The 26,596-nt window shown below is 36.6% G+C and overlaps 1 long non-coding RNA gene and 1 other non-coding gene across 2 annotated transcripts; both read left to right on the top strand.

The window, feature by feature from the left end:
• The first annotated feature begins 2,296 nt into the window (after nt 1–2,296).
• LOC109489702 lies at nt 2,297–19,954 on the top strand. Its single transcript, XR_002142769.1, has 3 exons — nt 2,297–2,336; nt 3,195–3,292; nt 19,889–19,954. It is a non-coding gene; the product is annotated as an uncharacterized LOC109489702 (long non-coding RNA).
• On the top strand, nt 17,407–17,514 carry LOC117801718. The gene has a single exon (XR_004624453.1). It is a non-coding gene; the product is annotated as a U6 spliceosomal RNA (small nuclear RNA).
• Nucleotides 19,955–26,596: the final 6,642 nt, after the last annotated feature.

Raw genomic sequence — 26,596 nt, forward strand, 5'->3', positions numbered from 1 at the left:
CAGAATGTCTGCATATGTGCACAAACCAACAGGCCCATAAAAGCCTGATAGGAGGCAGCAGTGCCCCATAAAAGGTCACACCCAGCCAGAATCCAACAACATTTGAAAGGCGTCTGCTATAGAGAAGAAATATGAGACTGACAGCATTGGTAGCGGCAGCAGCAGCAGAGAGAGATGGATGGGGATTAATCATGGTAAAATACTGAGCAAAAGAGACAGCAAATTCTGCCAAGCATGAATACCTCTCTACTCACATGTTTCACAAAGTACACTCTTCAAAGTACAAGCCGATTGGCCAAGGTCAGGTTGATCTTTGTGAGGCTAAAAGAAGCAGCTGCTGAGTGTATATCCTGGCCAATGGGGAACACATAAGGATCTTTAATGTTAAAGAAAAAAGGGGAAATTAGTTTCAGTTCAATAGTAGAAAATCTCCTGATAACACACGGTAATCAAAATTGCATTCCCTCTCTGTGCTCAGGCCATGAACTTTGGGGGTAGTACCCATTTATGAAGATCATTGATTGTCATTAGCCTATGGGTCTCCAGGACTTTCCTTTTTAATGTATACCCCTTGTGTTTCTTAGATTTAGCATCTTGCCTTATTTCAAAATCTCTCCTCGTTGAGGAACCATTTGTATACGCAAAACATGTTACATGACAGCCTTCGGAAGATGGAAGAGGTAGCCCCACACGGTGCAATTTACAGGATTCGAAGCAAGGGCACCACAGCTGAAACAGCAGCCCTCGGTTCTGTCAAGGTGCACTGACTAACTGGTAAAGCTTTACTGCCTTGACACTCATAAGGGCTCTTTAATCTTCAGGTATTTTTGTTTCATTTTGTTGGTTTCTTCTTAACTTAAATACCGAAATTTTCTGTAGGTGACTTTTTTCCTGTTCCTTTATCCTTTTGTACAATTATGAAAGTTTCTTATAATAAGCATATTGTGCTGACAATAAGAAAGAAAAAAAGGATAATGTTAAAAAGGAAACCAAAAAAGACCTAAAAACAAGTGATATGCAATGAAATACCACTTAACACTGAAAAGAACTATTAATACATGCTATTACCCAGATGAAACTCAAAATAAATAGCTGAGTGGAAGAAGTAAGACCAACAAATGGACACAAGGTGTGATTCCATTTATATAAAATTCTAGGAAATACACAGATTAATGTAGAGTGACAGATCCATGGAGGCTTGAGGATGGGGGTTGGTGACAGGGAGAGGCAGCAGGGAGGGATTGCCAAGGGGATTCAGGAAGCTTTTGGAAATGATGTATCTTTTGGAGGTTCGTTATCTTGACTGAGGTGATAGTTTACCGAATCGTACACTTTAAATATGTACAGTTTATCATATGTCAATTATACTTCAATAAAGCTATTAAAAATATATTCCAGGAAAGGAAGAAGCTAAGTGTTGTGTTGCCTTATTCTTTTTTTTTTCTTTTAAGATTTTATTTATTTATGAAAGAGAGAGAGGGAGAGAGACAAGGGGGAGGAGCAGAGGGAGAGGGACAAGCAGACTCCATGAGCGCCACATTGGAGGGGGTAATGTGGGTTTGGGGGGGCTCAATCTCAGGACCCTGAGATTATGACCTGAGCTGAAGTCAGACACTTAATTGACTGAGCCACCCAGGCGCCCCATCTTATTCTTTATTATTATTGTTTTTATGATTATTATCATTGTTATGTACTTTTCACAGTGAGGTGGTAAGGCAAAGGGCGAATACACAGCATTGTATGTGATAAAATAAGGAATTTGAAGGGAGAGAAGAAGAAACTTAACCTTAACCATTGGTCTGACCAGTGTTTCGTCATTTGTTGCTCAAGAACACCAATCTGAATTTCCTGTGACCTATTCCTATAATTTTAAGCACTTTTCTGTCCTCTTGTAGTATCCGTGTTAGGGATCCCAGCATACACTTTCAAGAAGGCATCTCAAATACCCTGCTTTCCCCCCAAGTCAAATTCTTCTCTAATTTGTAGCGCTTTAGGGGTAATTGTTTTATGAAGTCATTTTCTACCTGTTTAGGTATAGGTCTTTCTACTATCTTCAAAAACTCTTAAGTTTTTAAGGAGAGCGTCCACGTCTACCCCATTATCATAAACCATTGGCTTTCTGCAGATCTTGAATGAACTATCAAGTGATCTACCAGCCAGATTGTTGGAGTCCTACTGCCTTTGGCTGAACTTCCACAGATGTCAGTGGCTGGTTCCAGAGCACTCTGTCCTGTCACCCAGTGGGTCCCAGAGTCAGCCTGATTTATGTCTGAGCTCTTCATACGCTTTGGGCACTGCCTCCAATACCTGGCTTCAGCCTAAGGCCTCCCGAACAGGTTAGCCACCTTCCTCTTTCTGTCCACTGTGGATGGGTCTCCAGCATGTCCCTAGCTCATTCCTTCTTCCTTGTAAACTTAAGTTGCTGCGAGCTGACCTTTATACCTGATCTTTAAGTAGCATGTCGGTTCTGTCTTTACTCATTCAGCAACACACAGGCTTTGCTGTGAGACAGAGAGAAAGGTAAAGGGAAGTGATTTAAATGTGATAGTGCTTCAATATAAGATTTATTTCTCTTCATGTTTTGGAATCGGGGTTTAAATATCACCGATCAAGGAGAGGATCAGGCAGTGGGTCGGTTTTGTGGGTCTTTCCACAGGATAGAACGTGAACCTAGTGGGTGAACAAATGACTGGTAAAGGCAGGGAAGGGTGTGAGGCATTTGGGGGCAGAAGAGATGAGCAAGATCAAGAACATCAGTGTTGATTAGAAACCTTCCTTTATACTCTGGTCAGAAGCTTGTTTGTAATATGCTTCTGTGCTTCTATAGGCATTCTGCTTAGAAAATTCTCTCCTATCAGCAAACTTTCAAAGCAGGGGAAAAAAAAAAGGACCCTGAAAGACTGATGTCAGGAAATGTGTTTTTCTCTTTGTGGAAGAGATTGTTATTTACTCACCAAAGGTCCATTCCCCTTCCACCCACCTTCTTTCTTGTTAATAGAATTCTGTTTTTGTTTGCTTGCTTATTAGATATTTCCAGCTAAAACATTCTATTTCCTAGCTTCTCTTGTAGATAGGCATGGCCAATAAGGTAGAAGTGGAGGTTATGTGTGGGTCTAATGGGAAAACTACTTAAAATAGCAACAGACAACTAGCATGTACCTCCTTTGCTCCTATTTCTTTCTTTCCTTGATTAGAACCTGTGGCCAGAGCTCCAACAGCCATCTTGTGTCTTTGGGATAACCTTGAGGAAGAAGCTATGCACACCCAGTAGAAGGAAGGTTTGCCTGGATCTGTGAGTATTTTCCAGAGCCATCATATCATTTCTGAACTGTTGTATCATCTATTACTGCATAACAAATCACTACAAGTTTATCAACTTGAAGCAACACTATCTATTATCTCACAGTTTCCCTGGTTCTTGAGTCTGGGCATGAGTCCTTTGTTCTGAGTCTCGCAAGGTGTCAATCAAGGTATCAGCCAGAGAGCATTTTCATCAAGAGCCTTGACTGGGGAAAGAGTCTGCTTCTGAGATCACTCAGGATATTAGCATAATTTATTTCCTTGCAGTTGTAGGACTGAGGTCCATTTTCAGGCTAGCTGTTGACCAGGGACTACTCTCAGCATGTAGTTCAGGACTTCTCTATGTGACAATCTGCATAGTTCACAATATGGCTGTTAGCTTCTTCAAGACCAGCAGAAGAGTCTCTCTCTTCAGAAAGGGCCCATTCCCTCTTTCAAAGGCTTTTGCTTGATGAAGCCAGGTGACCCAGGATAATCTTCCTTTTGATTAACTCAAAAAACAACCAATCTGGGACCTTAATTACATCTGTAAAGTCCTTTCACCTTTGCCGCATATGATATCCTAATCATGGGAGTGACATCCCATCGTATTCACAGGTCTTCTCCACACTCAAAAGGCATGTGTAGCAGAAGGTGAGAAGCTTGGAGGCCTTCTTAGAATTCTGCTATTCACAACTTCTTTACATTCAGGGAACAAACCTCTCATTCCTTTGGCCAAATAGACAGGGACATCTCTATTTCTTGCAACCAGATACAATTCCTAACAGTTACAATATCTGGAGATGTAAGGGAAAATATATAAAAGAATAAGTTAAAAAAAGTAATTTCAAAATTATTATAAAAGCATGATAATTAAATTTAAACAAGAGAGCTCTCAAATATATAATAAAACATGTATTTATTTGTATATATGTATTTCTACATATATACATCTATATTAAAAATAGAATCACACAATACCTGATATTGTCATAAAATGTTCATGTATGTTAATTAATGCCTTCCATCCAACAGACCACCAGGAATTCACCTGTAGTTGAACAGGCTGGATTTATGGTTCATTGCAGCAAGAGAGACTGCACACCATGGAGAACTGTATAGTGTCTTAGTAAAATGGTGTTACAAGGGATTTAGAGGATTCGTGCCTTGATGTGTTGATTTTTGGGGGGGGTGTCAAGGAAGTGGAGGTTTGCTTACTCTGGATTGGGTGCCATTGGGAAGTGGGGAAAATTCTATGATTGGGTATCTTAATAAATCTTTTCTAGAAGGAGGGAAGACTAGAAGGAAAATAAAGCTGTAAAGAAGCAGCAATCACTTAAGTTAGCCAGGAGATGTTTGATATTTCTGTGGATTGTGCATGACCTGTGCTTAGACAAAATTATGAAGTGGTCTTTTTATTTACAATGACATATAAACCTCGCCTCATGTTGATATTCTGTGAGATTGTTTTGGTTGGTCAAACAAGAGAAAACTGAGTTAGCTGGGAGGGCCAGGTCAGCTCCTAATAACTAGCAACACTGAGGCCCAGCTATGAGTGTCAGACCAAGTTCCTGGATGTCAGTGGCTGCTTTACTCTTTCTCTTAGAGAATCTCTCTAGTGAGAGAAAAAGCGAGACACAAATGAGGTAATATTTTGCATTGAATCGGGGATAGAGCACCTTTAATCAGTCCATCACACACATAATCATATATGTAGGAATATAATGTAGTTAATAATTCTAGACTTTATTTCAAGACATTTCCATGTTGTTTGAAATGTCCTATGTTGGTGGAATGCACACACACACCACATATACATACATATATGAAATACATGTTTTATATGTGTATCATATATACATATATATACTTATAGATATATACTTTTTAAGAGAAAGAATTTCTCTAAAGTTATCTATAGACACATTTATAATGCATAATATATAACATCTACTGTATCAACTTTGTTAAGAGAAAGCATTATTAACTATCACATCCTGAATAAGTATATTAGTGAGAACTTGTAGGATTTAGCTTGATTGGTCTTTGTTTCAAAATTGTATGAAATAAACAACTAGCTGCTGCTGCTGCTAATATCAACAACATTTTCTAAAAATATGTTGAGTATGTTGTGTCCTTCTAAATATTTATCTTTTTTAATAATCTCAATAAGCTATATTTTGGGAAGCTTTTTGGGTGGGCAAAGAAGTACTTCCAACCGAGACAAAATGAAGAACAGTTCAACTTTTCTCTAGCATTTACAGAGATTGCCTTCTTATCTACGCATCGAAGCGTCCTTGGCCCAAAATAGGTCTAGTATATAATGATTTTCTCCCCAAAGTTGGAGGAAGTGAGATTCTACCCACTGGTCAAACAACCATTCTGGTCTCTCATCTTTCTATTTGAGAAAGTGGCCCTTTCCAAATTCATTCTGAAGTTCCAGCTGGAATATTGCACATTTCTCACAGTTCTAGTCTTTCAAGTGTTATAAACCTTCTCTACAAAGTAATTACCCAGTTATCTGAAAGGAAATGTGGATCGCTTGTCTATATTAGTAAGGATAATTTGTAATTTCTTGGGGAAAAAGTCAGAAAATGAAAATTATTCTTGGGTGTTTGAATTGAATTTCAGTATTCAAAGGATGAAATCTTCCATAAATCTTTCCATTTAATGTTTTTGAAAAAGGCGTAATGTAAACACAATACTGAACCTTCTTTCCGTAACTCCTGGAAAGGTGCCATGGAACATGCATTTGCATCAAGTCTTTGCTTGAGGTGAGTAAGCAATTACCATCGATCAGCTTAGCACCCAAAAGGGCACTAAATTCATTATTCAGTTTCTTGGTCCTTGATCTTCCAGGTGTTCTGTACACGTGCCTCCTGCAATCTGTAAACTGAAATGTTGCTTCATATACAGCTCACATGGTGAATCAAAGGGAAAAGGAATGGCATTGCTGCCTCTTGAGAAGGCATCATGATGAAGCAAGTGGTTTTTAGTACCTTCCACATCTTATGGTACTGTTGCCAGGATGCTTGAAGAGATATCCTGCCAAACCCTGAACTCTATGGGAGTCATTCGGACGCCCGTGCTGGTTCTGATTGAGCTCAAGTGCCTAACAAGGTGCTCTGGATTATCACACAATAGGGCCACTTGCTCCCAGCCTTGGTTTGTCCGTTCTAGGTTTGTTCCCTATTCCTATTTGGTCATTGAAGTACCCTCATTGCTCTTAGTTGATGCCTCTGATGGGTTGAGGCAGCCCCACATCAGCTGAGGTTTGGTTGATTTTCAAACTCCAAACCAGAAAACGCATTTTGAAGATATTGGCTTCAGATTTCCTGAAGTCGTGCATGGAAATTCTACTCATTGAGAAGGTAAAGTGTAAGTCTTAGTTGCAAAAGATATATGAGACAAATAAGTCTGATCTTCCTCTTCTGCCATCTGCATTGCATACCTCTATACCTCGAATATTAAAGAGTATATTTTAACATCACAAGGGTTATGTGAAAAAACTAAGATAATTGATGTGGAAATAATTTGTAAATACCAAGCAGATTAATTTATAGGTGTTGTAGTGATAGTAGTAATGATAGCATTATTATTATCATCATTACTATTACTACTACAGTTATTATCATTGGTGATAGTGATAGTAGTAGCATTAGGAAGGATATAGTAGATTTGTTTCTGTTCAAACGGCAGAAGACTTAAGAATGGGAAGTACAAGCAGAGAAAGAATTATCATATGGATTCTCTCATCTATGAAACATAAGAACTAGGAAGATCAGTAGGAAAAGAAAGGGATAAAGAAAGGGGGGGTAATCAGAAGGGGGATTGAAGCATGAGAGACTATGGACTCTGAGAAACAAACTGAGGGCTTCAGAGGGGAAGGGGGTGGGGGAATGGGATAGGCTGGTGATGGGTAGTAAGGAGGGCACGTATTGCATGTTGCACTGGGTGTTATACGCAACTGATAAATCATCGAACTTTACATCAAAAACCAGGGATGTACTGTATGGTGACTAACATAATATAATAAAAAAATATTATTATAAAAAAAAGAATGGGAAGTATACTAAGGATTTAACTGCTAGCTAATAATTTGCTGATGATTATTATATTTTTTCTAGCCACGTAGAAATATATAGCTTTATTTTTTTCTTAGAGATGCTGGGCAAGTTATATATATAAATGTACATTACATATATATATATGTACGCATGTACATATGTGTATATGTATGTATACGTATACATTATGTATATATGTGCAATATGTCAATAAATACTAATAGGAACACATATTCATTAATGTTATGTATAGATTTTATAAGTACTATCCATGATGTAATGTGTGATATAATATCACAGCATTATAACTTAGACTTGACACATACAATACAGTATACATCAAGTTAAACAGAAGCTAATACCTCATAACAAAGACAGACCAATTATCATATATATTAATTAGAGTTTCATCTTAGTTCTCTTCAAAGTATAAATTATTTTTACAATGTTGTGCAAAAATGTTAACTCGACCTTGGAAATGCAGGTATTTACACATACATGTGTACTTCAAGCGCATTATGTTTTACTAACAAATACCAGTAAGTCTAATGAAGGCAGCTCAGTGTAGTTCAAGCAAGTGTATAACACAGACAACATGAGCATAAATCTTGTCTGTTCTTAATATGCCTTAGAGATAGGACCTATTTTATAGCTAAAAGCAAGTGCTAAAGTTATAATCATAATGTGCATATTTAACGAGTTTCGTATTTTTACAATCCTTTGATTTGAAGCACTTTTAAAATATGCATTATCCAGAGAGTGAAGCCTGTTCTTTTATCTTTGTTTCAGTGAGAATATAGAACTATCGTATCTCTATAGGTAAGAGCGTTTGAGGCAGGTCCAGGAGCAGTAATACGCATTAAACCATCCCCAGTCCTCTGTCCTTTGTGACATTCATCCATGAATACTGTGAGAAAAGGTAGAATCTATAACAAAATGGGAACCAAAACCAATTTTAATTGATGTGAAAAATCTCAAGCCCACTTGGTGGGGAACTTTAGCTTTATTTCCCAGAATCTTTCATCATCTGCCTGTAGCAAAAAATGATCTGTAGGGTTTGATTATTTATAAGATAAAGACCTTCAAGATTTGCATGAAATACAGTTATTTAACCAATTTGAGGGGACTGGTGGAATGATGTAGAAATTATGCCATTTTATTACTTTACGTAATTTATCAAATTCAATGAAGTGTGAATGTTTGTGGTGTAAGTACATACAGAAGAAAGTTCTTTCTATCGGCAACTTTGACCTAGCTCTTACCTGGGCATAATGAAGTTGTTCTCTCTATACACACAGTATAAAAGAGTCAGATGTAAAGCGATAAATATATTTTGGTTATCAGTCATTTAGATATTTATTTTCCATATTATAGCAGATCTCCAGAAGTTTGACTAAATGTTTTTGATCAGTCTAGATATTTGCCACTGCATTGATATGGTTTCAAAAACAGCCACAGTAATAGGTTTAAATAAACTATAAATAAAACAAATGTGCTCCTGATGGGCACACACATTTTTAAAATTAAATTCTACTTACCATTTATTTATTCCTGTAATGATCTATTATATCTAATTGACCTTCAGTATTGCAGTGAATTGTATTACCTCATGAAAAATGTCTCTAGTCTTCTTTCTGCCTTTGCTAATTAGTTTTAAAAATGCCTAAAACACATATTTTTTCCCCTTTGGGGGTATTTTTGTGACATTTTTTGTAAATGTTATTTCTTATATGTAAATATGAATAACCACTGTAAATGTGTGTGCTGGTGTGTGTGTGTGCGTGTGTGTGTGTTAATAGGTGAGGATTCGGTTTCTCTATAGTGGGGACAGATGTTATAATTCATTTCAGAAGATGAACAAATTCAAATTTTAATTAGTGATAGACTGTTGTACTGTCAAACTGTCTTATACTAGGGATTCCTTCAGAGCACCTCAAAGACAATTTAAGATTCAATTAATTTAACCCTTTAAAAAAAAAGATTTATCTATTTATTTGAGAGAGAGATTGAGAGCATGCGTGCAAGCAGGGGGAAGGGCAAGGTGAGAGGGAGAGAAGCCTCAAGCAGACTCCTTGCTGAGCATGGAGCCCCATGTGGGGCTGGACCCCACAACCCAGAGATCATGACCTGAGCTGAAATCAAGAGTCTGATGCCCAACCACTCAGGCACCCCACAGTTAACTGAATCTTAGATGAATAGTTATGAAAAAGATGTTCTATGTTGAATTGGACATTGAGCCCACCCCATGTAATCCAGGATAATCTCTTTATTTCAAAATCCTTAACTTAATCCTATCAGCAAAATCCTTTTTGCCAAGTAAGGTAACATATTCACAGATTCTGAGGATTAGGACATGGACATCTTTGGGGAACCTTTTTTCTGTCTGCAGACCACATACCCCAACTAGCCTATTAATATGAAAGAAATTGATGTCTCTGCTATAGGAAGATTAAAGCTAGAGACTGTGTTTACACATTCACAACTAAGAATGAATTACTTTTATAATTTGAAAAGTATTTTCTTTTTTGAAGAATGCAAAAAATGTCAAACTAATATTCTGTTTAATGTTAACATGGTTGTATATATTTAGGCCTTTATGTTTTGAATATCTTCTAAATGTTCAACTTCTCAAGTTACCTTCTCCACATCTCATGGCATGAACACTTTGACATTTTTCATTAAAAAAAAAAAAACCTAACTTGGAGAAATAATAATCAGTAAGGTTTATTGAATTGCTATGGTTTCCTAGCCATTTTCATATACTATTTCCACAATGTCCCTGTAAGAAAGGTACTATTATTAACTGTATTTTAGAGATGATGAAACAGATATGTAGATTAAGTAATATGTCTTGGATAATATAACTAATAAGTGCATATGTTGGATATCATTTTCCATTTGCTTCCCTAGATCAATTTTCCACTCTGCTCTGCTCTGGGAAGCTGACCTATTCACACTGCATCACCCACGCTCTCTTTTTCCCTGGCTTCTGATTGGCTTCAACTAAATGGAGAGCTCAGCAAACTTGGTGGTGAAAGGAGAGAAATGGTGCTACTTTTCATTACTGTACTGTCACTCCCTCTCCCTTCCTGCCTTGCTGCATAGAGGGTCTGCTTCTCTATGTAGCTATAGCTTCTATTGGGTGTTCTTTCCATTCTCACCAAATTCTGGGACTACCTTTCCTTGACTTCTTGGAGTAGTAACGGCTTTCATTTTTGCTGGTCCTGGGGTTCTTCACCATCTCTTGTTGTTTCCTTCTTTTTTTTTTTTTTTAAAGATTTTATTTATTTATTCGACAGAGATAGAGACAGCCAGCGAGAGGGAACACAAGCAGGGGGAGTGGGAGAGGAAGAGGCAGGCTCATAGAGGAGGAGCCTGATGTGGGGCTCGATCCCATAACGCCGGGATCACGCCCTGAGCCGAAGGCAGACGCTTAACCGCTGTGCCACCCAGGCGCCCCTGTTGTTTCCTTCTACTTGCCCACACCTCTGTAAATAATCCCTTCATTATTTTCATTTAAAACCCTCTGAAAGTGTCATCCTTTTCTCTCCCTTTGTAAATCAGCTGCAGTTTGATTACAAGGATATTTGAATTAGAAGCTGAGTTCTTAATCCTTTCAGTACATTGACTTTAACAAAAACACATCTCCCAAGCAAATGAATTTACAACTTGAAATGAATTAGTTGCATTTAGCCAACTGCTTATATACTTGTTTATAGTTGCTAATTTTTTTAAAAAGTGACTAAATCACTAAATTTAGCCAGTTTAATAATTTTCAGTTGTGGACGTGGCATACCTTATGTTGGGTATAATGAGTATACTCTGTAATGAATCTATCTGTAAATATAAAGCCAATTCATCCTTGTTATTTATTATTCTTCCATCAGTAAGCATTGTTTATAGCATTTTATCTGTCATGCTCAGATTTTATGCTTTGCGGTGAGTTTGGGTTCAATTCATTAAAATGGGAAACTCATCAAATTCTCTTTCAGAGAAAAGAACTCTTACCCTGCAATATACAATACATTTCTGTTCTTTTACGGATTTCTTTTCACTACTTCCTAAGTGATGGTGATGTCTGTTTCCTTGACAACAAGGTAGGGTGAGTGCTGCAATGATACCAAGTGCATGTCAGATGTATTCATAAAGTGAGTTGTAGTTGTTCAGAGGAAATATATCAGAACAACCTTGTCTTCTTTTGTGAGCAAAGATGCTAATGAAGGAGCTTCCTATTGACAACAATTTCCATGGAGCAGAGGGGATAGGTACACTATACTCAACACCAACCTATCACGTTTTTGCATTTGTTTACTTGTTCTGTTCACTTTTTTCCCCCAGTCAATCTTAAGTCACACATACTGACCAACTAGTTTATAACCTGAATGCTAAACAAGCACACCATCTATTTTTTTCCACAACTGTGGGATACAGTTAAAGGACATCATGATGATCTCCAGTGGTCTTTGCACCTAGGATATGTGGTTCAAAATGTGTTGTGACAGTATGATAATTATTCTGTGGCCCAACAGTAGATTGATCAGAAGTCTTTCTTAGCAGTTGTTCCTGTGAGCCTAAATTACAATGTCTATATTGATAAACCTGTAATGTAATAGGATCCTAAAATGACTTTTGACTCATTAAAAAAGTATTAGATTATTTTCATAGTTGCCTGGATATTAAATGTATATTGATGTTTTTGGATTATTTGAAAATTGCTCATTCAAAAGTAGTACATATGGAATCTCTATTAAGGGGAATATGATTAATCAGCACTTTCCTTTTCCTGATCAGACAGATAACAGCAAGTTTTCTCTGGAGTAATGAGCTTCCTGAACTAAAACCTAGGATACATTTATTAAAAATTAGGGGCGCCTGGGTGGCGCAGCGGTTGAGCGTCTGCCTTCGGCTCAGGGCGTGATCCCGGCTTTGTGGGATCAAGCCCCACATCAGGCTCTTCCGCTATGAGCCTGCTTCTTCCTCTCCCACTCCCCCTGCTTGTGTTCCCTCTCTCGCTGGCTGTCTCTATCTCTGTCAAATAAATAAAATCTTTAAAAAAAATTAAATTATATATGTGGTGTAATCTTTGTCTATGATTATGGAATATAGACCTTAAGGCCTTGCAACTTCAGTTCTCTTTGGTATTAAGATATTTTCCCAATAGTTAAGGATGTTTTAAAGTGAATATATCTGCATTCCTATTGGGTAAAAATGAGAATCAGTCCAGAGAGCTTATACTGTTCAATCAGTTGAACACATTGATGGTATAACTAAATACTTATAACAGAATCAGAATTTCTTTTACAGACCATGAAGATTATCTGTTGTAGTCATTAACAGAAGTTTATATCATCCACAAATATATCTGATCCACTTACTATTAGTAGTTGTCATTAATGGAGTGCCCTGGGAAGCACACTTCAAAATGGAAGATTAGTATGCAGGAAGTTCATTTTTTGAAAAGGGATGGAAGCAGAGTTAGGAAGAGGCGAAAGTTGGGCATTGATGCAAATGCAACAAAGGCTTCAGCCCACCTTGTGGGCTGCTCTGGAGCTGGGATGGCCTTTCTAGCTTGTCCCAAGTCAAGGTAAGGAAGCCTAGCCCTTATAACTCCATATTTACTAGTCATTGGATTTGGGCTGTCTGAGAGACAAAACAGGTCTCTTAAGCTGGTAGTGATTCTAAGGGGATGACAACAGATCCGAGAGCCTTCAATAAACTTCAAAGCAGCTGAAAAATCATTTTGTCAATTTTGAAGATGGATTTGGGTAGGACAGCATAACATCCATGATTGTCCAACCCTTGAATTATTTGTTTCCACATGCTTTATATAAGGCTGAGAACAACTCAGTCCAGACTCGCCTGAGACTCTTTTCCTTAGGAGAACAGATAAGAGAAAATTGAATGATTGAGCTACAGCCTCTGCTGCTGAAGTTGGTCTTGAGGCAGCAACTGATACTTAGCATCTCCCTTCTCTATTACCTATTCTGGATTTGCCTTATTCTCAGTTAGCAACTTTGCTGGTTTAGATGGCTTATCTGGTGGGATGACCAAACCCTCACTCCTGAAGGGTCCAAGCTCCTGGTTACCATGCTCTTTTGAAGCTGCTGTTCGTATCTATAAGACATCCCAGTTAACAATCAGAATGCCAAACATATTCATTCCCTCCTGTGTCTATTGTGTAACAGCTGCCCTACATCCTCTCAATGAGGTGAGATAATTAGTCCTGCCTAGGTTGTAATTTCTCTTCTTGACTGCTGGTACCTTGGAAGTGGTGGAGGGGGGATCCCAGAGTATTTAGGCAACAGCCGTAGTTTAAAGTTCAATGTAACTCTTTTCTGTATTCGCTGGTGACAGTTACAGATTTGGGAAGTACGGTCACCCACTTGGGAAGTGGGTCACTGAGAATCATGGTAAGCATATGGTAAGCACTGCTACTTCTATCATTTGGTTCTCAGACCTATGTATTCTATCTGTGGGGTTGTTGGATTCTATAATAGTCATTTGTTTACTGTGTATATTGTGTCTTGGAGGATAATACCATTATCCTTGCATGGTAACATCTCCAAGCTGGCACCTTAGCTGTTTGGATAGGTCATCACATGGTCTATGAGGCTGTAATCCATTGTGTGTGTAATATGTGACAGGACCAGTGGACTTCATGGTCATGTGCTCACTATCATACCTCCTATGTTGTGAAGAGGAACCACATGTCTGATGCAAAGTTATAGGGGATAATGAGTTAGTGTATCAAACATCCTGTAAGCCCTTGAAGGATGGTGCTAGTTAAACCTCTCTGGACAATAAAATCACACTCACACTTGGAATACATGTCAGTCACCGACAAGGTATATCAGTGCCCCTTACCATGGTAGAAGGGATCAAATGTAATAGACTTGCCACCAAACGACTAATTTGTTTCTTCAAGGGATAGTGCCGTATTAGGTGCTCAGTGTTGGTCTCTGTTACTAGCATGTTGGAATTCTGCTATAAGAGTAGCTGTGTCAGCTTTGGTGAGTGAGAACCCATGGTCTTTAGCCATCTTTAGCCACCATCTCTGCCACTATGGCTACTATATTTATGTGTCCATTGTATCAGCACTGTGGTGGTTAATGATGGATTTGGACTGATGGCAACTAGCTGAATTGTTCTATCTATCTGGTAGTTTAGTGTCTTTTCCATGGTGGATAATCTCAGGATCAACACTTGGAGAAGAGAATGAAGCAGGACTGAGCTAAATAAGAAGTTGCTCTGTGCTACAGTCCCAATGAGGCCTCAGCTGATACCACGAAGGGCTTGAAACCTTAATGGCTCTTCAGGGTTGCTCTGAGTTGGGAAAAGATAGCTTGGCCTTTATAACACTGAATCAACTAGTCACTGGCTGTGGGCTCCCCTGGGAAGGGAGGTATAATTTTGGTCAAGGTGACCCTTTTCAGACAATTTCTCCAGGGTGATTATAAGATGGAGGAAAACAAACAAATAAACAAAACCTTTGAACCACAAAGAACTTGAGACTTTAGGAGAATCTTCTTTCCACTAAAATTAATCTTCTAATCCAAGCTCCAAATCAACCTGGGTTAGTATCCCAATAATTTTTAGGTTTATGAGAATGAAGCCCCCTCCACTGAGGACTGAGATGTGACTAAAAAGGCTGGAGATCTATGCTGTCAGATAGATTACCTTTGGGAATCATGTCCATCTGAAAAGTTCCTAGCTGCCAGTGGTAAAAGAATATACCATCAGTCTCCTGCAAGTGGAGACTGACATATGCAGGGAGCTCTCCCTGGTGCTGCTTAAAAACTTGACCAAAGACTGCCTCATCTGTTTAATCTTTTTTTGAATACGGCTTATCTGATCTGTCTCTAGTGCATATTGCTTAAAGGTAATATATTTTGCCTTCTTAAAATCCTGCCAAATCTCTTGGAAAACCCCTGTTGCAATTGTGATCTGATCTGATTCTAACATGTGCCCAGTCGTAGCCTTCACCCAGACCTGCCACCCAATGACAGTTCCTCTCTCATCAACTCACCCTACATTGTTTTGCCCAGTACACAGAAATCATTTATTGAAATGCTAAAGTTATATGCATGATTTTTTCAAAAAACATAAAATTCGTTTGATTAAAATGCAAAGTTAGTAAGGAGATTTCGGATATCAAATAAAGATCAAAATGCTTGTTAAACTCTATTAAACAGTTGTTCAGTATTTTACACAGAAAGAACAAAAACTTTATAGAAAACTAAGTGAATCAAAATTAAGATATATGAGGAGACACTCTTTTCCTTTATAAATCAACTTTTTAAAATGCCATTCATACCAATATGGATTTAGCTACCTAGCTTGTCAAGTGAATATCCATTACACCTTGTGTACCCCTTTAACACCCAGCTTGGAATACGTTTTTAGATCGAGAAGAACCATTTTTCTGAAAAAGGCCTTCAAGTTTACTATACTTCACTGCAGAAATATTCAAACAAATGTTCAAACTCACAAGGATTTTGAAATCCATATATGTTGTAAGGGGATGCCAAAGAGAAGGAGTATGAACTTAGGAGCAGAGGCAAGAAAGCAAAAGAGCATCTTTGGGACATAGTAAGAAGAGTGTATGGTTGCAGCATCAGATATTCAGCACACTAGTAGGAAAGACAGCAAGGAACATATAGATGCTGATAAGACTATTAAAGGCAATAATGCCTACGACAGTTTAAATCAAGTAAACTAATTAACAAGGGAAGAGATGCAGTTTTAGCAGTGGCAATGGGGGAAGAAGAGACACGAGAAGCATAGATATGGGTGAAGGCTGTTAAAATGGCCTGGGTGTGCAATTTTGAAAGCATAAACTAGGATTTTGTTAATAGAAATAAAAAGAAGAGGGTAAATGGGAAAGACATTTAGGAATTATAACTTATAGAATTTGGTGATTAATTTTAAGTTGGAGAGCATTTTTATGGAAGATTTTTATAATAGACTTAGCTAAGAGCTAAAATGTTTAGCTTGGATGATTGAACACTATATGAGTGTCCACTAATTTAAATAGAACTGTTATGAAGAATTTGGTTGGGAAGTTATGATATCTGAAGTGGCTGCAGACCAGCAGGTGGGAAAGCAAAAGATAGGTCTAGCATTAAAGAGGGAAGCTGGGTTGAGCCACTAAGATTAACTTGTGAGCTACATAGAAATAATAGTCAAATTAAATTAAGTGGAAATGAAATTTGTTAATCTACTAGTCTGTTGAATTCATCTGGATCTTGGGATCATGTGTCTGTAGTTTGAAGGAATTTCCACAAGGTGGTGATGCATTCTTACTAGGTAGCATAGACTTGAGCCCCAAATAAATATTAACAAGAATCCAAAGACAACTATTTTTTTTTTTGCCCCTTCCTTGGTGGTCTTCCAGAGCTATTATTTGATGTGTTATATAAAAATGTTCTTTACTGAGAAGAGCCATATGCACCCCAATGTTCATAGCAGCATTGTCCACAATAGCTAAATCGTGGAAGGAGCCGAGATACCCTTCAACAGATGACTGGATTAAGAAGCTGTGGTCCATATATACAATGGAATATTACTCAGCTATCAGAAAGAACGAATTCTCAACATTTGCTGCAACATGGACGGCACTGGAGGAGATAATGCTAAGTGAAATAAGTCAAGCAGAGAAAGACAATTATCATATGATTTCTCTCATCTATGGAACATAAGAACTAGGATGATCGGTAGGGGAAGAAAGGGATAAAGAAAAGGGGGGTAATCAGAAGGGGGAATGAAACATGAGAGACTATGGACTATGAGAAACAAACTGAAGACTTCAGAGGGGAGGGGGTGGGGGAATGGGATAGACTGGTGATGGGTAGTAAGGAGGGCACGTATTGCATGGTGCACTGGGTGTTATACGCAACTAATGAAGCATCGAACTTTGCATCAGAATCCGGGGTGTACTGTATGGTGACTAACATAACATAATAAAAAAATCATTAAAAAAAAGAAAAAAGAAAAAAAATGTTCTTTACTAACAAAATATACTATAATTTATGCTATTATTTTGTAAGATTTATCAAAAGTAGTGCTCGCTTCGGCAGCACATATACTAAAAATTGGAACGATACAGAGAAGATTAGCATGGCCCCTGCGCAAGGATGACATGCAAATTCGTGAAGCGTTCCATATTTAAAAAAAAAAAAGATTTATCAAAAGTATAAAGGTTACTTGTAGTAATAATTAAACCAATCATAAATCTAGGATCACTTAAGGCTGTCTCAAGTTTCCATGTGAAAATAAAACAATATTTTCTCAAATTCTTATCATAGTTCATTATATAATCTCTCTTCTGTTTGCTTTTATGACAGAACACTCATTTAGTTATCTTATTTTCCAGATCAATCTTTGTTTTTCCCACTGCTCTCATATTTTTAAATGTAAATAGTATTTTCTTTCTGGGTTTGAAAGCATTGTTCTACCCACACTCTCAAGAAATTCAAATCCTCGTGACAGATGTATCCCACTCACACTTGCTTATAGGTCCAGATGAAAACATGTTCTCTTCACATGTGAGTCACCAATGAATCATATAATGTTGCAAACACACATGTACCTCTCGTTATCATTTATCTCAACTCTTAACCACATACTCACTGTGAATACTTGCAGAATTTCCCCCACATTCATTATTGAAAACATAGTCTAATGTACCATTAAAAACATCATATTGCATTAAGAGTTTGAATGTGAGTGTGTAGATTGTTTTAGTCATATCTTAGCTCTTCTAATAGGATCTTTGTTTAAAAGTATTGTGCATTATCTATTGTCTTCTTTACATTATTAAGTGAAAAGATCTTTTAAGAAATTAGGAAAGCCTGAAGTCCAGAAAAGCTGTTCATTGGAAGAAAAGTTTTAAGTGCTAAATTGAATTGAGAGAGAAGAACTCATAAAAAGACATAAGCCAGGCAATGCACTTGTCTTTGTTTACCAGACGTGCAATGATTTTCTGCATGTGAGAAAGTAAAAAAAAAAAAAAAAAGAAAAAGAAAAAGAAAAATGTTGTTGGTACTAAAAACTTAGAAAAATAACCATGCATTGTATATTAAAAACCTCAGTCTTTATGGAATGCCATAGAGAACCATGTTGAAACAGCAGAAAGCATTAAACACCTCCAAAGACTTGAAGAAAGGAAAGGGAGGAGAGAGAGATTCACCAAAAGACCTTAGTTCAAGTAGGTTCAGGATGCTTCAAGAGATTTTAAAACTATGCATGACTATGGAATTTGAAGGTCATAGGTGCAGCAGCTGCTGCTGATACTCCTCAATGAACTGCAGGAAACTATTGATAATGTGGTTACTCTGCAAAAGCACATTTTCGATATTGATGAAACTAGATATCTTTAGAGATGAATGTCATCATGTAGGTTTATTTCAGATAACTAGGAGAAGACAGTGCCATATACCTGAAGCATTCAAAGATAGGCTAGCATTGCCTCTAGGTGGAAATTATGACATGCTGCTAAGCAAAAAAATTGTCAATTTATCATTCCCCAAACCACATGGCCCCAAGGGATCATTGAAGGGTGCTTTGTGAAACAAGCATATAATGATTATAGGAAGCGTTATCTTTGTGATTATTCATAATGGAATACATGAAGAAGGAAAATCTTGCAAACAAGTCTCTTTTGATAACATAATGTTCCCAGACATTCCTCTATTATTATTGATTAGAAACATCTTATCTGAGTAGCCTTTTTTTTTTTTTTCTTCCCCTGTTGTGTTTTAGTTCCTGTAGTTATTGATTGGGAAGATCCTATCTACATGGTCTTTTTTTGCCTCTCAAATAGTATGTGTAGTAGCTGGTGTGATACAACTCTATTAACAGATTCATGGAATAGTTTTAACACCAAGAAGGTCCTTAAAACTTATCAATCAGGTTTTGGCAAAATGCTCACAACATACAAAGAACAAATGTGAAAGACAGGTTGTTTCACAATTCGTCAACCTTTTCCAAAGTTTTAGGAAATGGCTGATGCAAAGCAAAAAACCCCAAAAAACAAAAAACCTTAGAGCTTACGGGGGCACCTGGGTGGCTCAGTTGGCTGTTGATTTCAGCTCAGGCCATGATCTCGGGCTCATGGGATCAGGCCCTGCATCGGGCTCCAAGTTGGGCTCCATGCTCAGTGGGGAGTCTGCTTGAGATTCTCTCTCTCCTTCTCTTTCCAGCCCTCTCCCTGCTCACACACACACTCTCTCTCTCTCTGAAATAAATAAATAAATCTTAAAAAACTTTAGCACTCACAAAAAGATTTTTTGAAGTAAACAGTGAAAATGCTGAAAAGGTATTAATTTCAAATAGCAAATAACTTCCCACCAAGGAATTGATTTAACTTGATGCTCAATATTAGACAAAAGAAGAAGACCACATATACTTCGTACCAGATTTTTAAAAATAAATTTAATATCAAGTAAAGAAAATGATTACTCTTGCAGGTGATTTTAACATGGAGCAATACATGTGGAGCCCAGGTCATCCCCACTGATACCTCAAATTATTATCTTTTCCAGTTAAAGCTGTGAATGGACATGTACAGCAACCTTGGCCTGAGAATGATATGATTACCAAGAGCTCAGCTACTTCAGGAAAGGTTTGAGTTGCTTCACTGGGTTAGTCATTGCGGTGAGTTTTGTGTCAGTTAGACTAGAGCACGTGGTGCTCAGATAATTGATCAAACATTATTCTGGGCATGCTTAGAGAGTGTTTCTAAATGAGATTAACATTTGAATGGGTAGACTGAGTAAAGTAGATTGCTGTCCCTAATGTGGGTGGTACTCATCCAATTGGTTAAAGACCTGAATATAATAAAAGACTGATCCACCTCCAGTAGGGCACTGCTTGAACTGGGGCAGTGGTCTTTACTAGCCTTTGGAGTGACACTGAAACAATGGTTCTTTTTGGGTCTTGAGCCTGATAGCTTTTAGACTGGCACCAGTCTAAAATCTCCTTCTCAGCCTCTATAATCATGAGAGACAATTCCATATAATCTTTCTCTGTGTATATATATACAACCATCAAGAACCACAGAGGTGAGACATGAATAGTTATAGTGACTAGTGGAGAATGGACATAATGAATAACAATTGTGATCCTGAGAGCAACTACACTGATGAGGGCAATAGTTCATCCCATTGATCTCCATCTTCCATAAGAAAGACCTATGGACAATCCCTGGGGAGACCCCTTATTTAAAAGTTTATACAGAGAAAGACAAATCAACCAAGGAGACTGGGGAGGGCCATTGAAAATCAGTGGTGTGTAGTACCATGAAAGAGAATATTTGAAGAAGGAAGGTTCTTTCAGGAAGTGAATGAAATCCATGGGAAATCAGGAGGGAGCTGCACGGAGAAGTGGACCTGTACACTGAATGGAGTAGACTGTGGCAGCCATGAAGAGGACTTTCAGTGTGGAACATAGCTGACTGACAGCCTCCAGTTGCCATGCTATTGAATGTCCTGTGGTTTTCATGCCAACGTCATCCTCTCCCAGGGTTCCTCACAGCCAATGACTAAGCATGGCAAGTGAACTAAAGCATGGTCATTTTTGCTTGTTATGGTACTTTTCTATGGGCAGCCTTTGCTTAGGAGATCCTCCATTGGCCTTGACAAGATTTTTTCAGAAATGCAGTGTAGTCTGAAGCTCTTCTTTCATACATCTCCTCTCTTCCTTTTCTCATTTCAAAGAGAGGTATCATATTTGCATCAGTCTGAAAACACTTCCCGTTTTCTCTGCTCCCTCCTTCTTTAAACTTCACAGGCATTTTTCACACAAATCTCTTGCCTATCTGATCTCTCCTTAGCACTTAACCTCTCAGAGCTCCCAAACTAACTGACACTCATAGATACGAAATTTAATAGGGATAGCACATCTCATCCCACTTGGTCTCAGCTACTGGTACTCAGAGCCCAGAGACTGGAATTATCTAAAGACTGACTCACATTTCTGACATTTGAAGTTGGTTCATAGCTAAGACCTTGGTTGGTACCATTCTCAGGAATGTATATATGTGGCCTCTCCCTATGGCTGGGGTTTCCTCCCCTCATGATGTCTGAGCTCTGAGTTCCAAGAGAGAAAGAGTTGGACAGAAGCCACATTACCTTTTATGACCTAGTCTCAGAATTCACACCACCTCTTATCTACCGTATCCTATTAGTTACACACAGGGCCAACTCTGATTGAATATAAGAGGCAATCACACATGGACATATTAACAAAAAGTGTGAATCATTAGGGGCTCTCTTGGAAGCTGGCTTACCTCAATCTAAATGAAACCCAAAAAAATTTATAGATTTGGAAAATGTTGTGTTAAAACAAGGTAAGAAACAGAAGGAACTCTAGAGTAAAATATTTTTATAAATTTAAAACACACAAACACAAAACCACAATACACATCTTATAAGGATGTGTGTAAACAAAAGTTATGCATCAGATGCAGCAGCCATTTTAGAATGGCTGCTTATGGGAAGAGAAGCAGAACAAGGATGGGGAATAGTAATAAAATATTTAAAAACAAAATATACTTTGCTGTTCTTAACAAGTATACAATAAAAGAAGGTAGTTTTCCATTTACATGTAAAAATTCGTATTTCAAAACTATATCCACATGGCAATATGCTAAATACCATTAGAAAATAGAGGTAGATTAAAACTCGATTACTTTCCTAGGAGCAAGAATTTTAGACAACATAAAATTCTCCCAGTGGAAACTTTACTTCAGTTTCTATTCAAACAGCTAATGGTGGTCTGGAACCTTTGCAAATGGACCTTGATTAAAATTTGTTATTTGTTGAAGACTGGCCAATGTCTAGGCCTATAATCAACATTAAACCCTTAGGAATGATGATTTCCTGTGTTTTGAGTCCAATTACTTGTATTAGGTACATGTAAAATTTGAAGATAATAAATATAAATGACGTATTTTGCATGTGAGAATTTTCTACATTTAGCCTATAAATTCATTGGGATACCATTTTTCATGGGTTATGTATTTTATTTGTAGATTTGTCATTTGTTTACTTGAATAAGCAAATAGACATTTAAGACTAAATTGGAAAAGATTTGCGGATTGTAAGGACATGAAACTCTAAGCTTGAATATTTTCATGATTGACGTTATTTCTTTCAAAACAGAAAAAAGGTAACAATTTATATAAAATTATATTTTCTCATTTTTAAAAGATTTAAATGAATACTTTTTTCCCCATTGGCAATGTGCTTCTCTTTCATTGCAAAGGTACAGTGTCACTGAGAATTATAACAAAAGTTTTACTAATTATTATATATACATAGTAACAAAAGTAACAAAAGTTTTACTAATTATTTTATATATATAGTAACAAAAGTAACAAAAGTTTTACTAATTATTTTATGTGTGTGTGTATATATATATATATATATATAATTTTAATTCCTTTACCTTTTTAAACCTCTGCATGCAGGTCCCTTTAAAAATTCCTTAGTCTGACAGTTGGCAGCTAGTCAATGCTGAACCAACTTCCTGTGAAAGGACATTATTTTGCATGTCCTTTGAGACTGGATAATTAATGTGTAACGTTTTACTTAAAACTCTAATTAAGTTTAAATTAAAATTCTTTGGGGTTTTAATAGAGGAGGAAGCATTTTGGTGCCTTTTTCACTTAAGCGTTATATTTGCCAGCCTGTCTGGGTTAAAGCACCTCCATATATATAAACTTAATATTGTTGTTTTAATGTTGGCGCTTGGTCTGGAAACTTTAAGAAAACTTTGTTGGTTTTTTCCTACCCTCTATTGCACTTTAATTTGTGTTAAAGATGTTATAAAACAAATAAGGCACTCATTTACTGTTTACTTCTTTCTAGAAACTAGAGAAGTAGTATTTACTCTTTCCTCATAACTTCACTTATAAACACTATAAATTAAGACTCATCTTCAAGAGCTTTTCTTTCTATTCTCCAAGGAGCCTAGTTCACTACATATGTAAATATGCATTTCCCCATCACCCTGATTTTTTCCCTTCTGTTTTCCAGGCACTGATTCCATTCTGAGGACCAATCATACAGAAATGAAAATTCATGAACGAGCTTTATCAGCAGACATCGTGGATTGGAGAACTGCCTTGTCTCTATCTTGAATATACACTCCACCCCCATCTTTGAGAGGCATCACCATATCCTGAACTTAAAGTGTTTTCTAATTAATTTTTACATTCAATAAATTATATTAGTTTTACCCGCTTTATACTTGCCCTCCTTCTCTACCTACAGTTCTCAGAATTAGGAAAGAGTTTTAACTTACAATTAATCACTTAGTATTATTCCTACCTGAGAGTATTTTTTGACTTAAAAAAATACCTGATGTAGTTGGTAATTTGTCCTATCTAAAGACTAGGCCAGGTTCACATAAGGCATAGACATAAAGAGTTCTTGAATATGAACTGATACATTTAATAAATCTTTAAGGTGGTTATTTGTCATGGTTACTGTGACTGAATGGCGATCATTTCTGGAAAAAAACGGGTCAACTAGTTTACAGAAAAATCCAGTCAGATTCAAACTTGGCTTTAGCATCTATACTTCAAGCAAGTGGCAGCTTTCAAAAATATGTTGAATTTTGCTATTTTTTATTGAATTGTAGCTAAATGTCCAATAGGAAATAGAGGAAAATTTATTAATTTATGTTAATAAATATATTAAATAAATAAATGAAAATTTATTATTAATTTATCTAAATTAATTGTGGTCTCTGCCAAGATTGAATGAAGGATTTAGGGAAGTGAAATAAATGATAGTATATTTAATGTACATAGCTCTTATTCTTTCTGATCTATGTTTAAAAAAACAATATTCAATTTTTTCTTTAAACTTGGGGTGCCTGGGTGGCTCAGTCAGTTAAGCGGCCGCCTTTGGCTCTAGCCATGATCCCAGGGTTCTGGGATCGAGCCCCACATCAGAATCCCTGCTCAGCGGGGAGCCTGCTTCTTCCTCTTCCTCTGCCCCTGCTTGTGTTCCCTCTCTCACTGTGTCTTTCTCTGTCAAATAAATAAAAATCTTTAAAAAAAACAACATATGGGACTCAACATTTTTATAAAACACACATTCGTTATTGCCACAACAATAAATTAATTAATTAAAACAGAGATTAAAAAAACACTATTTTTTCATGAATTTGCATAATTACTAAGAAATTAAATCGTATCACCCATAATAGTAACTTGTAGCAAAGTAAAGGAAGGGGAAAATCCATTCTTAATAGAACCTAGGGGAGCCTGCCTGGGTGGGACAGTGGGTTAAGTGTCTGACTCTTGGTTTCCGCTCAGGTCATGATCTCAGGCTTGTTACATCGAGCTCTGTGTTGGGCTCCATGCTCAGTGTGGAGTCCGCTTGAGATTCTCTCTCCTCTCTCTCTCTCCTTCTCCCCTCCAGCTCATGCTGTCTTTTTCTCAAATAAATCAATCTCTTAAAAAAAAAGAAAAGAAAATATTAACTAGTAGTGTAAATCATTTTAGAAAGCAACTCTTAAATTTTTTCTTAAGTAAAAATAAAATTGTAATTCTTAGTTTCATAAGAATTTATCTTGACCAGTTGCCAAAGGATTTTTTTTGGTCAATAATGTATCCAACAAATATATATCAACCAGTAAGCTAAATCAGCATGTTTTATTTAGTATTATTTATTTATCTCAAATAGTTACTTTTACAGTATTTTAAGATCCTAATGCAACATTTATGTTTTGTTTTTAAAAATACCAAAATGTCTAAAATAACACGTTTTTTAAGATTTATAAAATATATACCACATATTATTTTAAGCCTTCCCTAACATTTCTTTCTTAAATGTTTTATTTTTAAGTAATCTCTATCCCCAATGTGAGGCTTGAACCCACAACTCTGATATTAAGAGTCCCACAGTCTACTGACTGAGCCAGCCAGGCACCCCAAGCATTCTCTAACTTTAAAATATAAATATTTCACTAAAATTTCTTAATGAATATTAATTATACAATTTAAATGATGTTATATATGTATTTCAAAAATATTGTCTAGCTGAGAATTTTTAGATTGAATATACATAAATACATTAAAGATGCAGATTTAGTTAAAAATGTTAGCAATCAGCATTTAAAATTTTTACTCTATACTTTAAAAAATAAGTGTGTCATTAAATCCATCTATATAGGGGAAAAAGAAAGGCAGGGAGGAAAATATAGAGAGAAAGAAACAGCAAGAAGAAAAAAAGAAGGGAAGGAGCTGGGAGGGAAAAGATGGAGAGGAAAAGACATTATGAATGTATGTTTGCAGGCAAAGAATTTAAGGCTGTAAATAAGTTTGAAACTGTTATTTTGAGAATTTAAACCTAGTCCAAATAATTTTGAGTCTATATGATAATATTGTAAAGGTTTATTGAAATAATTGAGTACTCACATTGCATCTTTGATTTTTTGTATGCATTTTATCTTTTGCTTCATGTTCTTTTATTTATTTTTAATCTTAATAAAATTTTATAAAGTAAAAAATGAAAATGATCCATTTGTGAAGATTCTTACAAAATGTCTGCAACTTCAAACCAGTTGCCTAGCATTCTTTTTTAATCACTGTTCTTTAGTATATTACTATAATTTTGCAAATTTCCAGATTCTGTAGAATAAAACAAACCCATGTTCATTCAGCATGCTATGAAAAGAAACAAAATTGACTTTTAATATAACCATGAAACTGTGGCATTCCATAAATTGCAAATTATCAATGTCAGTTACAACACTAAATGTCCACTAATCTCTTGGCAGCTTTTTTGAACAGAAAATCTTTTTGCAACTTAATATTGTATAGAGGTCTTTGCTTTAGGGAGTGTGTGAGAAGAGTTTTGAAGACATCTTTTGGGATCCTAGATTTATAACCCCTGCTCTTTACCAGACTTACCATGTAATCTTTAATCTCTGGAAAACTTTGATTTAACATGTCATCTACAAGATATTACTTCATAGTTTCAATGATGCAGCCAGAATGCCATGCATTTTGTGGTGTCTAGAAAATTACAAATATCTGTGTATTTAGGCGAGAGTATCTTTTCATATTGTTTTGTCTGTGTTTTTTTTTAACTCTATACATACAAAACATGAATGAATATGATAATATATTCTTAGCATTTTAAATTGTATTGAATTTTATATGAATACTAAACAGAAGACTGTCTACCTTTTTTTTCCCCCTTGAGAGGGGGAGAAGGGAGGGGGAGAGGGAGAGG

This window comes from Ailuropoda melanoleuca, chromosome 3 (assembly GCF_002007445.2).
Source record: "Ailuropoda melanoleuca isolate Jingjing chromosome 3, ASM200744v2, whole genome shotgun sequence".
NCBI classification, from domain to species: Eukaryota; Metazoa; Chordata; class Mammalia; order Carnivora; family Ursidae; genus Ailuropoda; species Ailuropoda melanoleuca.